General features: G+C 49.5%; 1 protein-coding gene across 1 annotated transcript in view; it reads right to left on the bottom strand.

Annotated features, from left to right (window-relative positions):
- MAP3K12 (mitogen-activated protein kinase kinase kinase 12) overlaps positions 1-14739 on the bottom strand; it is a 115625-nt gene extending 100886 nt beyond the window's left edge. Inside the window, exon 1 of the mRNA XM_083427398.1 lies at positions 14272-14739. The gene's annotated coding sequence lies outside the window, so the exon portion shown is untranslated. The remainder of the gene's footprint in view (positions 1-14271) is intronic.
- Between the last annotated feature and the right edge of the window lie 613 nt (positions 14740-15352).

The following is a 15352-nucleotide window of genomic DNA, read 5'->3' on the forward strand; positions in this document are numbered from 1 at the left end:
GTGACCTTGGGCTAGTCACACTTCTCTGAAGTCTCTCAGCCTCACTCACCTCACAGAGTGTTTGTTGTGGGGGAGGAAGGGAAAGGAGAATGTTAGCTGCTTTGAGACTCCTTTGGGTAGTGATAAAGCGGGATATCAAATCCAAACTCTCCTTCCGGCAAGTCCTGCAGCCCAGCTGGTGCCAAATATATTGCTCTGCTTTCCTTTAGACCACATCCGTGAGGCTGAGAAGGCTGGGAGTTGCCATCTGGGGAGCCCAGGACCTCCATAGACACAGCCCAGGATTCCACCCTGGGGAAGTCACTTTAGTGCCGCTAACGGAGAGGTTTTGCTTCATGCCCATGCCTCCCCCCCAAGGTGCACTCCATTGTCTCTCAAGACAGACAGATGCCAACAAGAACAGTAAATATATATATTCATTGATAACCCAACCCTATCCTTGCATTTGCAGAGTTGCCAATAGAAGGGAATATGGCGCTCAGGAATATGGCTGAAAAAGTTCCCCCAAACCTTCTGCAAGTATTATTAACACCCCGCCCAATATCATCATCTGAGGCCCTTCTTTGTGTGCCTCCTCCATAAGAGGTCTAGAGGGTGTTAAAACACAAGAACGGGGTCTTATCTGTGGTGGCTCCCCATTTGCTCTCCCCAGGGTGGCTCATCTGGCGCCTGTGTTACATATCTTTAGGTGCCAGGTGAAAACATTCCTCTCCTCATAGGCCTTTGGCTAATGAAACAATCTATGGCCTTTTAAACAGGTATTTTTTTTGGCTTGTTATTATGGCATGTGTTTTTGTGTTTGCATATTGTAAGCCACCCTGTGATCCTCAGAGGGCTGTACAGAGATTTAAGAAATAAACAAACATTAAAGCCCTTCACGTCCTAGGACCCTCGTACCTACAGGACCATCTCTCCCGGTATGCCCCACGGAGAGCCTCAAGGTCCATAAATAGCAACACCTTAGAGGTCCCGGGCCCTAAGGAAGTTACATTAGCCTCAACCAGAGCCAGGGCCTTTTCAACTCTGGCTCCGTCCTGGTGGAACGCTCTGTCTCATGAGACCAGGGCCCTGCAGGATCTGATTTATTTCCGCAGGGCCTGAAAGACAGAGTTGTTCCGCCTGGCCTTTGGCTTGGAGCCAATTTGATTCCTTCCCCCTCTTTCTTTTTCCTTTTTCCTTTCTCCTCCTGTGATGAGGCTGCATTTTAATATTTTAATGTTTCAATATTTTTTAATCTTGTTTTTAAGTTGTATTCATTCAACTTGTTTTTATTATTGCTTGTTAGCCACCCTGAGCCCGGCCTTGGCTGGGGAGGGCGGGGTATAAATAAAAAAATATTCTTATTATTCTTATTCTTATTCTTATTTTAGATGGAAGGAAATGGAGGCTGAGTGCTGGTGGGGAGTGTTTTCCTGTGTGGCAGAGGCAGGATCCAGCCTGAGACTCTTAACTTCAGGGTCATAGGTTCCTGCACAGCAAGGGTTGGACTAGATGACCCTGGGGACCCCTTCCAAGTCTAAAATCATATGCTTCTGTGATTCATAGCTTAGCCTCTCTGCCACTGTGTTACACCAACCATTTACCAGTCTGTAAGAGTATGGACTGAAGCAATACTGCACAGGGCACCACGAGCCTCACAGACCAAACTGCCTTGCTCACTTTCTCCCAGGGCTGCCGTCACAACAATGACAACGGTCATTAAATTTCAACAGTAAAATATCATGATTCAGGCAGCGGTGGGAAAACACGAGAGGCGCTTCCTGGAAGTCAAGAGAGAGACTGTTAACGGAGGAGATTAGGGGGTAATTGATAAAACATTTCCCCGTCTAGAGCAGAGATCAGAGGGAGGGAAAGTGACTCACACACACACAAAACTGACCCGATGGAATACAAATGACAACGGCGCAACTTCTGGCACAACTTCTTCAAGGTGAGCTCCTCTGCAATGCCAGGAAGAAACTGGGTCTTGTGAGAGGCCCGCAAAATCTTGCTGGAACCCAGATGCAGAAGGCAGTTTTCCAGCAGCCATGGCAAGGGTGGATAGGGCCCCTGTGTGGGCACCAGCCCTTGGGATTCTGTCGCCCGAGGTGGCTGCCTCAGTCCACCTCATGGGTGAATCGGCCGTGGGAAGAATGGGCATTAGTTTATTTAAAACATCTGACCACAGCTCAGAAATGATTACTCAAACATACAAATCTCCCAAAGATAATTAAATCCTAGCTGTTGTTGTTGTTGTTGTTGTTGTTGTTGCTATAGCTCATAACAATCAATCAGCTGCAGGGCAACATAAAAATTTGTCACCATGGACTTCAGCGGGCTTTACAGAACTTCCTGAGGAAACTCTGAGGAAGCTCATTCTTCTTGGGGCTACGGCAGAAAAATGCTCTGCTCTCTCCTACTGCCAAACTCATCCCCTAAGTGCTCTGCACTGAGCCCTACCAGAATATCTTAGCTCAGAGGTGGGGAACCTTTGCCCCTCCTGATGTTGCTGGACTAATCTGCTGTCAACCTTAGCTAACCTAGCCAATAGCCAAGGTAGTGCTGAATCCCAACATGTTGAGGATCAGAAGTTCCCCAGACCTGTCTTAGCTGAAGACTTCAAAATCCTAACAATGATGCCAGGCCTTCTGGTGGTTTCCTCACTGCAAGAAGTGAAGTTACGGCCACCAGGCACAGGGCCTTCTTGATAGTGGCACCCGCCGTGTCGAACGCCCTCCCATCAGATGTCACAGAAAAATAAACAGACATCTGAAGGCAGCCCAGTATAGGGAAGTTTTAAATGTTTGATGTTTTACTGTGTTTTTAGTATTTTGTTGGGAGCTGCCCAGAGTGGCTGGGGAAACCCAATAAGATGGGTGGAAGAAGAAGAAGAAGAAGAAGAAGAAGAAGAAGAAGAAGAAGAAGAAGAAGAAGAAGAAGAAGAAGAAGAAGAAGAAGGCTGGCCAAACCAGGTGAGAAGTCTATATAAGGGCTTGCGCACCATTGTTTTGGGTCCCTCCTCCCTCCTGCGTGTGGTGGGTGGGGACCCTGTTGCAGTTCCTTGAGTAAAGATCAGGCTTACTAGCTGCTTTGCTTCTCAATATTCTCTGGTTGGCCTCTGTTATTTTCTCCTACCGATAAGGAACCCGTTTAAGGACTCTATACGGGTTCTTGGATACCCCATAAGGGAAAAAGGAGCAGGTTTTTTCCACATCAGCATCCTGAACACAATTGCTTTCCCTGCATTGCGAGGGCTTTTGGCCAATTGCCTTCCGTTCCCCCACCCCCTCACCCAGAAAAAGAGAGAGAGAGAGAGAGAGAGAGAGAGAGAGAGAAGGCCACTCTTCCTTGCCCCTCCTCTGCCTGAGGATAAATTAAGCCAAGAACAGGAGGTACAGCAAGGATCCTGCAGTGACCAGCTGCCTATTTTGCCTCAGATGGAGCAGAAATAAGCCACCTCTTCAGCTGCTCCCCTTCCTCAAAGCCTCTGTCTTTGGTTGAGGTCCCAGCAGCAGGGAACTGAGCTACCTTGCACCAAATCTTGGGACACAACAGGCAGAGCCCCCCCAGGAGACCTTCCTCATCAAAGCCAGAGAGGATTCAGTTTGTGCAGGGAACAATTTTGTCCCTCAGCTCTTCACAGTATGCTTCCAAGCACAATTCAAAGTGTTGGTGCTGACCTTTAAAGCCCTAAACAGCCTCGGTCCAGTATACCTGAAGGAGCGTCTCCACCCCCATCGTTCAGCCCGGACACTAAGATCCAGCACCAAGGGCCTTCTGGCGGTTCCCTCGCTGCAGGAAGCCAAGTTACAGGGAACCAGGCAGAGGGCCTTCTTGGTAGTGGCGCCCGCCCTGTGGAACGCCCTCCCACCAGATGTCAAAGAGAAAAACAACTACCAGACTTTTAGAAGACATCGGAAGGCAGCCCTGTTTAGGGAAGCTTTTAATGTTTAACTGACTATTGTATTTTAATATTCTGTTGGAAGCCGCCCAGAGTGGCTGGGGAATAAATAATAAATTATTATTATTATTATTACTGTATTATTATATACTGTTTTTGCAAAGAGAAAACTAAAACATCCCACCCACTGAAGGAGCCCACCTATAATGAAAAGCCAAAGGCTTTGTGGAATAGAACTGGTTTTGCCTGACAACTAAATAGTGGTGCCAGGTGAGCCTTCCTGAGGAAAGTATTCCACAAGTGGGGAGCCACCACTGAAAAGGCCCCGTTCTGGTGTTGCCCTCCACCTGGAACCTCCCATGGAACCTCCCTGGAACTTCTCCCACGGAGAAGGGCCTCAGATGATGATCACAGGGTCAGTTCCTTCCTTGGAGGTTTTAAAGCAAAGGTTGGGTAGCCATCTGCCATGGATGCTTCAGTTGAGATTCCTGCATTGGCAGGGGGTTGGACTAGATGACCCCTGGGGTCCCTTCCAACTCTACAATTCTGTGATTCTATATGGGGAGAGGTGGTCCTTGAGGTATTGGTTCTGGAGCTGCGTAAGGCTGATCAAAACCAGCAGAAATTGGTGGCCAGTGCAGTCAGGCCAGGATTGTATGTATGTATGTATGTATGTATGTATGTATGTATTGGATTTATATACTGCCCTATACCCAGGAGTCTCAGGGCGGTTCACAAAATAAAATCAAGATATAAAAACACAAAATACATAATAAAAATAAAAACAACCCAATAGCTCCCCCCAAAAAACCCCACCAAATTTTAAAAGAGCATAAGATGTAAATCAGGTCGACCGAAGGCCTGGTTAAAAAGGAATGTTTTTGCCTGGTGCCTAAAGGTGTATAATTGAAGGCGCCAGGCGAACCTCCCTGGGGAGAGCATTCCACAAACGGGGAGCCACTGCAGAAAAGGCCCTGTTCTCGTGGTGCCACCCTCTGGACCTCTCAAGGAGGAGGCACACGAAGGAGGGCCTCAGAAGATGATCTCAGGGTCTAGGTAGGTTCATATGGAAAGAGGCGGTCCTTGAGATACTGCGGTCCTGAGCCGTTATGTGCTCAGACTGTTTTGCTCTGGTGTGCAGCCTGGCCACTGACTTCTGCACCAACAGCAGTTTCCAAACTTTCTTCAAAGGCAGTTCCTCATATAATGCGTTGCAGTAAACTAATCTAGAAGTTAGGCTATCCCTGTCCAGATAGGGGCACAGCTGGGCCACCAACCAAAGCTGATGGAAGGCCACTTCATGCCAGCAAAACCATCTGAGCCCAAGTGACAGCAATTGATTCAGAAGTACCTCCAAGCTATGTACCTGCTCCTTCAAAGGGAGTGTCGTCCCATCGAAACCAAGTCACCTCCCATCCATTCATCCCATCCCACCAACAATGCCTCATTCTTGTCAGGATTAATCTTCAGTTCATTGGCTCTCATTCAGTGCATTCATGAGAAAAAACATCTATCTAGCACATCTACTGCCACATCTGCAGAAATAAATTAATCCTTATGTAACCAAAAAGGACCAACCATAGAGAAGAAGGAGATATCAGCAGGCCAAGGGAAACTCTGGTTTGCAGAAGCATATTTTTTAAAAAATAAAATTGTATGTAAGAGAGAGGGACCTCAAACACAGCTTAATGAGGACTAATGAGGAAGTTCAGTGGCCATGAAATTCTGACTGACAGTTAGGGAGGTGGTAGTGGTGGAAGAGAAGAACATTAAAAGAAGAGGGAATGCAATGGAGTACAGTATCCTTTAAAAAAAAGGACATGGCTGGCTGGCTCCCAGAACAGGAGCACTACACACTACAACATTTTGCTGCAGGTCCCATTTGCTCATTGCTGATTGCCTGATGTTCAATGAGAAGAAATAAAGTAACAGGACCTGTAAACAGGGAACTTTTAATTAAAGGCACAGGAGTCTACACTGGAGAGGCTGGTTCTGCAATTGTAGAAAAATCACAAATCAGGTCTGGAAAAACAAGGGAGAAATCAGTGTGCTGCAACCATTGGACAATGATGTCATTTAGGTTTTCTGTAAAAAGTGGGAGAACACCAGATATTATTAATTGAGAGGAGAATTAGAGTAGACACAACTCAGGGTAGTGGCTTTTCACTTGAATCAGAACTCCTTGCCTTATCTTCTTCACAGATGTATTTAGCACTCTCAGTTTATCTTAAAACGTAAATGATAGTGGAAGAGAAGCTTTCCACTTTTACTAAGCTACATAAACCAAAGCTTTGCACTTTTATTAAGCAATATAAACCAAGCACGGCATCGTCAAATGTTTCAGTCTGCCTCCTATCTTCCAAATATTGCAGTAGGACTCTTTCATCCTTGCTCCTTCCTTCAGCAACGGGAAACGATATTTGAATTTAATTCAGAATATTTACCAGCATGGCTGATTTACTCCCCCCCCCCCGAATCAGAAATCTCTGCCACCCCAAAGTCTTGCCAGGATGATATCAGCAAAGTCAGGTGAATCTGAACTGTCTGGGACCATTCTGACGTTAGAAGCAACGTGGCCAACCGATATCCTTTCCTCTCTGCCTCATTTACACACCATAATTCTATTGGCTGTACAAAATCAGAGCTTTTGGAGCGGAGCTTGGCTGGCAGATGAAGTTCTTCTGGGCAGAGCCATTTCGGTCTTGCCAAGTTTTCGTCATAAATCCTATCGGATTCTGTCCCTCGCTACCCGGAACACTGCTTAAAATTTGAGAATTGACTGGATGCGGTTTTCAAAAAAAGCATCGCTTCCAACAAAGCCAAGCTGACAAAAATACACATCCATAATCATAGCTGCCTCCAAACCTCAGAAGGAGACACTTTAAGGAAAGGATCTGATTCCACCGCCACAGCTAGAATCACAAGTGTGTGTGATGCCTCAAACACAGGCTGAAATCAAATATCATAGCAAAGAGAATATATGTAGTAGCTCCCATGCGACCCAGTGACAGCAATCTTGCACACCACCAGGTCTAACCCACGCTAACCACATGCTTCCACAGAGACGAAGGAGGGACTCTCACGGCAGGGACAATGAGCATTTGTACATAGACGCGCATTGCTGGCGCTTTTAATTAACCCAGGGGGTATTGTTGCTTGGCAATTAGAGCACGGAGCAAGGATGTTTACATTCAGTCCTTGGCGCAAGGAAGAAATCTAGTTCTAGAGCACAACTGCACTATGGATGTAAACTGGGTTATAAAACTCTTCCACAGAAGAGCTCTGGGCACTGTAGTCCTGTCGCAGAATCATAGAGCCGTAGAGCTGGAAAGGGGCCAAAGGGTCATCTAGACCAACCCCCTGCAACGCAGAAGTCACAGTTGTTGAGGCAGTAAGAATCACAAAAAGGGTATCAGTAGTTTCATGAAAAGAGAGCTTGGGGCAAGTAATGACGATGAAACCCGTTAATGTGCAATTATAAATATGGGATGATAATAATAATAATAATAATAATAATAATAATAATTTATTATTTATACCCCGCCCATCTGGCTGGGCCTCCCCAGCCACTCTGGGCGGCTTCCATAGAAACCAAAAATACACTAAAATATCACACGTTAAAAACTTCCCTGAACAGGGCTGCCTTAAGATGTCTTCTGAATGTCAGGTAGTTGTTTATCGCTTTGACATCTTGTGGGAGGGAGTTCCACAGGGCGGGCACCACTACCGAGAAGGCCCTCTGCCTGGTTCCCTGTAGCTTTGCTTCTTGCAATGAGGGAACCGCCAGAAGGCCCTCGGCGCTGGACCTCAGTGTCCGGGAAGAACGATGGGGGTGGAGACGCTCCTTCAGGTATACTGGACCGAGGCCGTTTAGGGCTTTAAAGGTCAGCACCAACACTTTGAATTGTGCTCGGAAACGTACTGGGAGCCAATGTAGGTCTTTCAAGACCGGTGTTATATGGTCTCGGCGGCCGCCCCCAGTCACCAGTCTAGCTGCCACATTCTAGATTAGTTGTAGTTTCCGAGTCACCTTCAAAGGTAGCCCCACGTAGAGCGCATTGCAGTAGTCCAAGCGGGAGATAACCAGAGCATGCACCACTCTGGCGAGACAGTCTGCAGGCAGATAGGGTCTCAGCCTACGTACCAGATGGAGCTGGTAAACAGCTGCCCTGGACACAGATTTGACCTGTGCCTCCATGGACAAGTAAACAAAGGACAGAGTAAACAAAGGACAGAGTAAACAAAGGTTTACTCTGAGTAGACACATTGAAATGAATGGACCTAACTTAGCCCTGTTTATGCATTTCAATGGGTTTACTCTGAGTAAAAGTTCGGTGACCTCTGCATTTTATAAGGTAAAGATAAATGGACCCCTGACCATTAGGTCCAGTCGTGACCGACTCTGGGGTTGCGGCACTCATTTCGCTTTATTGGCCGAGGGAGCTGGAGTTCAGCTTCCGGGTCATGTGGCCAGCATGACTAAGCCACTTCTGGCGAACCAGAGCAGCACACGGAAACGCCGTTTACCTTCCCTCCAGAGTGGTACCTATTTATCTACTTGCACTGGCATGCTTTCGAACTGCTAGGTTGGAAGGAGAAGGGACCAAGCAACGGGAGCTCACCCCGTCGCGGGGATTCAAACCGCCAACCTTCTGATCGGCAAGTCCTAGGCTCTGTGGTTTAACCCGCAGTGCCCCCCGCATCCCCTGCATTTTATAGTGATGTGCAATTAGAGGCAACGTCTTGCTGGCCAGGACTTTTGGATTTTCTTTCCAGTGCTACCACCCGCCACCTATGAAGAACAGTATCTCCTCTTTGTTTTGGTTTCCGGCATAAAAGGCAGCTTCTGTGTCGTGTCACGCTCTAGAGCAGAGATGGCCAACTCTGAATTCTTGGACTACGGCTCCCATCAGCCCCAGCCAGCATGGCCAATGGTAAGGGATGATGGGAGTTGTAGTCCAACAAAATGTCTGGACAGCACTCAGTCGACAATCCATGTTCTAGAGCGACCAAGACACAGAACCCAAGGTGTGATATGTAAATGAAGAGGTGGAGTTATGCAGATAGGCGCTTACTTGATTCTTACTGAATCCCACCAGGCTGATAAACACCAAGGTTGACAGAATGAGGGCCAGTGTGCAAGTAGAATTTACACAGATTTGAATTCACACCCATCTACACAGCTCCCTGGGTGACCTTGACCCAGTCGCTTGTCTCAGCCTAACCTACTTCACAGGGTTGTTGTGAGGATAAAATAGGAAGTGAGGTGATCCATTAGTTGCTTGGAGGAAGGGTAGGACAAAATGGCCTAAAAAATAGACAGATTTTGCAAACTATTGGAGACATCTCATATGCAACATTTATTTCATTTCCAAAAGGTTTGGGCAGGAAATCTACCTGACAATCCTGGCTCCATGTTAATTAGTGGGATAAGGTAAAGGTACCCCTGCCCGTACGGGCCAGTCTTGCCAGACTCTAGGGTTGTGCGCCCATCTCACTCAAGAGGCCGGGGGCCAGCGCTGTCCGGAGACACTTCCGGGTCACATGGCCAGCGTGACATCGCTGCTCTGGCGAGCCAGAGCCGCACACGGAAACGCCGTTTACCTTCCCGCTAGTAAGCGGTCCCTATTTATCTACTTGCACCCGGGAGTGCTTTCGAACTGCTAGGTTGGCAGGCGCTGGGACCGAACGACGGGAGCGCACCCCGCCGCGGGGATTCGAACTGCCGACCTTTCGATCAGCAAGCCCTAGGCACTGAGGCTTTTACCCACAGCGCCACCCGCGTCCAATTAGTGGGATCAGAACATGCTATTTTCCACCTGTTGGAATAGTCTTAGTAATATTTTCACTGGTCAGGGTGTGGGGCTTGGGAATAGCTCTTTCACCAAATCTCTACTAGAAAGAGTATAAATTATACAAAACTAAACAATGTGCCAACTGGTTTCGTTTTCATAATGTATGTAAGTGTTCCAGAGCAATTTTTGAAATTCACCAGGTGCCAGGCATATTTTGTGGCTTTGTGACCAAGTGAAAATGCCATCTGGAGGTGCATAGCTGGGGATCTTTGGATCTTGCCCGTTTTCACACACTAACAACACATCCTGTTGAATTCTATCCATGATATTTTATCTGCACAATCAGAATGAATTGCAGGAACCAAAAACTCGTATTGCAAAATACAACTGGCCCCAAAATGGCAACTAGACATTCTGTGTTGGCAACTGTAGCCCTGGTTTAACGAGCCATTGGGCACCTAGCTTATATATCTGAGTTTCTATTCTAACACTGAGAGTTAACCCAAAGAGAAACCGAATACAGTGGTACCTCGGGTTACATACGCTTCAGGTTACAGACTCCGCTAATCCAGAAATAGTACCTCGGGTTAAGAACTTTGCTTCAGGATGAGAACAGAAATTGTGCTCCGGTGGCAGCGGGAGGCCCCATTAGCTACAGTGGTGCTTCAGGTTAAGAACAGTTTCAGGTTAAGAGCGGATCTCCGGAACGAATTAAGTACTTAACCTGAGGTACCACTGTACCCTGTTGCCTTCCCTGCTGCGCAGTACAGCGGGCACACAGAAGCATGCCCCTATCTTTCAAACAGAATTATTATTTTGTTTGTGGTAGTTGGAGATCCCACTGTAGGTATACAGGTAAAGGTAAAGGGACCCCTGGCCATTAGGTCCAGTCATGACCGACTCTGGGGTTGTGGCGCTCATCTCGCTTTATTGGCTGAAGGAGCCGCCATACAGCTTCCGGGTCATGTGGCCAGCATGACTAAGCCGCTTCTGGCGAACCAGAGCAGCACATGGAAACGCCATTTACCTTCCCGCCGGAGTGGTACCTATTTATCTACTTGCGCTTTGATGTGCTTTCAAACTGCTAGGTGGGCAGGAACTGTGACTGAGCAACGGGAGCTCACTCTGTCGTGGGGATTCGAACTGCCGACCTTCTGATCGGCAAGTCCTAGGCTCTGTGGTTTAACCCGCAGCGCCACCCGCGTCCCTCGTAATGAACAACAGTTGGAGATACCACCATAGGTATAGCCAGTTTAAAAACTGTTGAAGGCTTGCGATAGGCAGGAGTCCTGCTGTATCAGGCCAAAGGCCCATCTAGTCTAGTGTCCTGGCCTTGCAGTGGTCAACAAGATGCCTAAAGGAAACCTGCAAGCAGGACCTGAGGACAACAGCCCTTTGCCCACCTGCGATTCCCAGCAACTGGTCTTCAGAGGCATCCTGCTGGGGACATTGGAGACAGAACATCTCCAGCTTGGGAACAAACATAGGAACATGGGAAGCTGCCTTATGCCAAGTTGGACCATTGGTCCAGCTCGTTCTGCATCATCTCTACGAACTGGCAGAGCCTCTCTCTCTCTCAGAGACGAGTCTTTCACAGCCCAACTTGGAAATGCCAGAGACTGAACCTGAGACCATCTGTATTGCAAAGCAAATCCTTGAGCTATGGCCCTGGTAGATAAATTAACCCCAGACCTTTCCCAAACACATATGAGCCGGTCAATATACAGTTTAGGTAAAGGTAAAGGGACCCCTGACCATTCGGTCCAGTCGTGGCCGATTCTGGGGTTGCGGCACTCATCTCGCTTTATATGCCAAGGGAGCCGGCGTACAGCTTCCGGGTCATGTGGCCAGCATGACTGAGCCGCTTCTGGCAAACCAGAGCAGCGCACGGAAACGCCGTTTACCTTCCCGCCGGAGCGGTACCTATTTATCTACTTGCACTTTGACATGCTTTCGAACTGCTAGGTTGGCAGGAGCAGGGACGGAGCAACGGGAGCTCACCCTGTTGCGGGGATTTGAACCGCCAACCTTCTGATTGGCAAGTTCCAGGCTCTGTGGTTTAACCCACAGCGCCACCCGCGTTTATTCTATATACAGTATATTCTAACCCAATATATACAGTTTATTCTAACCCCAAATCCTTCTGTCTGAGAGGTGCAACCCCTAAGTGGAGGTTTCATCTGTCCTCAGGTTTCTACCAAAATCATTTCAGGACTCCACATGCCGTAAACACCAATAAGGAACCCTGGTGTCAAACGAAACAAAAATGAAACAACTGAGCTGCGGTGTTCTGAAGCATTGAATCAAAGGATTCGCATGGTCTACGGTAATTCCTTTTGCATCTGACCAGACCAAGATAGTAGGGGGGGGGGGTGCACAATGCCCCCTGCTGGATGAGGCCCTGAAGCACTTCCGTGCCCCCTCCTTTTTCAACAACACAAACTTGCTTAAAGGCATCCTCTCCTAAACCCCTCTGTGCTTCCACAACCCCCAGCTCCATATCAGAAATACATGCTGATCCTAACCCCCTCACTGCAGCGGCTGAACAGATCATATAACACCATTCACATAACAAAAGCTACCACAGAGGTATCAACATTTTCAAAATTAGGGGGTCTATGGGTTGGCTTTTGAAAAATGGGGTTCTACAATCCTTAGCTAGTTGGGAACCACTTAGTGAATACAGCAACATAACCCCATCTACCCTATAGCTATGTGGCATGCCTGTTGTGGAGGGCTGGAGGCCTACAGGAGATAAGTGACTTTCCCAAGGTCATATAGGAAGTATGTGGCAAAAAAGGAGACTCTTTATTGTCCGTATTCTAGTTTATCAGCCCCAGCTGAGCCTCTTTGCTTCATAGCACCTGAGAGTGTGAAAGGCTTTCCTCCATCTCTTCCCCCCACCCCATCCTAAAATAATAAAAAAAGAGGGGGGAAGCTACCAAAGATTGCATAATGAGACTATTGAAATGAGACAGATGGATGGAAAAGCAGAATGGAGGGGGGGGGGTGGATTTGCTTTCCTCTGCTCCAGCAAATGACTCTCCCTACCTAAAAAACATCCCCCCCCCCCCGACTCCAACCATCATAGTTCTTCCATGGGGGAAGAGGAGACTACAGCTGTTTTTTCCACAACCTTAGCAATACACTCCTGAATTCACTTAATGGAAATTAGCTGCTCCTGTAACACCATTTTTACAATCTGGTGAATCCCATATTCAGGGTAATATAAAAACGATAAGTGAGGTGGGAGGGTGGCCTTCCTTGTTTTGTAGGCCGGGGGGGGGGTGATTCTAATTTGTTTTCTAAATATAGGGCCAGTGTGGTGGCAATTTTTTTCAGAGCATAAAATATGTGCTGAATGTGGGGTTTTGTTTGTTTTGGAGCACCAGATCCGAAAGACAAAGCCAATGAATAACAGGAGAGAGCGTGCCTCTGAGCACATGCAGAGTACATTTCCTCATTATTAACTACAGTATAGCAGATCCCAAACATCTAATCGTTGGGGCAGGATTTCCACAGCAGAGGTTGCTGTTGTCAGGCAGGTTTGAAGGGGCAGCCCCTCTGAATTAAACGGGAATAATAATCTAGTAGTGGTTATTCCAAATTAGATAAAGGGGAGAGGTGCAAGCACACAAAACTCTTGTATGGGTCTGGCGCTGGAGACCATGAAAACAGAATCCCCTCTTCTCCCCTCCCCTCGCCTGGGTCCTGGCTCCCCCTCCCCCTTCCCCAGCTGCCAGCCCTGGGGAATCTCAGTCCATCTGCCTCCTCATTCTTCACTCGCCTCCTCTCTTTTCCCTCCAGCATCCTCCACACAGGGCCCAAGGAGGACCATTCTGCGGGCAAAGGCAGGCCACGGGGAGGGCAGCCCCGGCCAGCCACTTGGCCTCGAAGCAGCCGCATCCTTCCATCTCTGGCTCTAAGCAAAGTGGACGGGTGGGGGGGGGGGGTCGGAGAGGAAGCGCAGGTGAAACCCAATCCAAGGCACCGATGGCGCAAATCCATCCTTCATCCACAGTTCGATTGAGGCTGCTGCGCCCTCTCTGCCGTCCCTGCAACCATCCAAGCAGGTGGGGGGGGGGGAGAGATGGGGGCTCCTCTTCGGAAAGGGGGGTGGGAAGGAGAGGGCATCCTTCCGCCTCCCCCCCCTCCCCGTCAAGATTACTTGTAGGGCTAAGTAAAGACCACAGCCGTGCCTTTTTCTCTCCTGCAAAGTCACACCGCGGAGGCAAACCGAAACACCAAATATCTGTGGGGTGGGGGTGTTGAAAGAGAGGAGGACGCAAGATGAACCCCTCCAAACGGTGCTCAGCAGAGATCTGAGCCAGCATCAGGTTAAGCGCTAGCGAGGACCATCAACAGCAACAGCAGAGAAAAAGCATCCTTTCGCCAGGACTGGACATCCTTTGCTCCGCGCCATCATTGCCTCTCCATCCATCCATCCCTCCATCCAGACCTCCCCTCCCCCACCAGCTCCATCCCCGGGCGGCCCGAGCCTCTGCCCACCCCGCACCATAATCCACCTCGTCTCCTAACCCCGATCTCCCCACCCCGATACCCCAGATGCGGATCCTGCGCCCCGCCGCCCCTTACCTCCGCCCGGCAGCGCAGCCTCTCCTCGCAGCCGACGATCCAGCGGCTGCAGCGGCAACAAAAGCGCCCGCTCCTCCTCCTCCTCCTCCTCTTCCTCCTCCTCCTTTCCCCCCGCTCCGTCAGCCGGGCAGGCCGGTCCCCATCTGGCTAATCACCGCGCTCCCCGGACACGAGCGCCGCCGCCGCCGCCAGCAGCAGCAGCTCCAAGGAGGACGATGCGCATCTTCCGCGGCCAAGGCGCGGCGCAAAGATGGAGACGTCCAGGGGGTCCTCCCGGAGCCGGCGCCGGGTAGGCCTTCGGGGCCCGGGCTTCCTCTCCGCTTCCACGGATCCGCGCGCTCCTGGCCAGCCTCCGCGCACGACCAGCACCGCCAGCTCCGCTCCCTCCCTGTGGCCGGTGCCACCCCGGGGACAGACACGCCCTGGGCCGGGGGGACTTGGGACGGCCTCGGGCAGAGCCGGCCGAGCGCCAGCCTCTTAAAGGAGAAGCGGCCTCGCGTGGAAGCGCGCGAGGTAGCCTCTTCGCTCCCAACAGCATAAAGGACGCTTCTTTTATTTGTTACATTTTTATACCACCTCCTCTCCCTCCCCGGTTCGTCCTCTCAACAACCCTGTGAGGTAGGCTAAGAGACGGTGACTGGCCCAAGGTCACACAGGGAGCTTCTTGGCTGTGGTCTAAACCACTGAGCCTAGGGCTTGCTGATCAGAAGGTCTGCGGTTCAAATCCCCGCGACAGGGTGAGCTCCTGTTGCTCGGTCCCTGCTCCTGCCAACCTAGCAGTTCAAAAGCACGCCAGTGCAAGTACATAAATAGGTACCACTCCGGCGGGAAGGTAAATGGCGCTTCCGTGCACTGCTCTGGTTTGCCAGTAAGCGGCTTAGTCATGCTGGCCACATGACCCGGAAGCTGTATGCCAGCTTCCTCAGCCAATGAAGCGAGATGAGCGCCACAACACCAGAGTCGGTCACGACTGGACCGAATGGTCAGGGGTCCCTTTACCTCTTTACTCCCAGTTTGAATTCCAACCATGACACCTATAGGAGCCAACTTCTAGTGGTTGAAGGGTCTTCGCGCCCCCCCC

This window comes from Podarcis tiliguerta, assembly GCF_965153285.1.
Source record: "Podarcis tiliguerta genome assembly, chromosome: 2".
In the NCBI taxonomy this organism is placed as follows: Eukaryota; Metazoa; Chordata; class Lepidosauria; order Squamata; family Lacertidae; genus Podarcis; species Podarcis tiliguerta.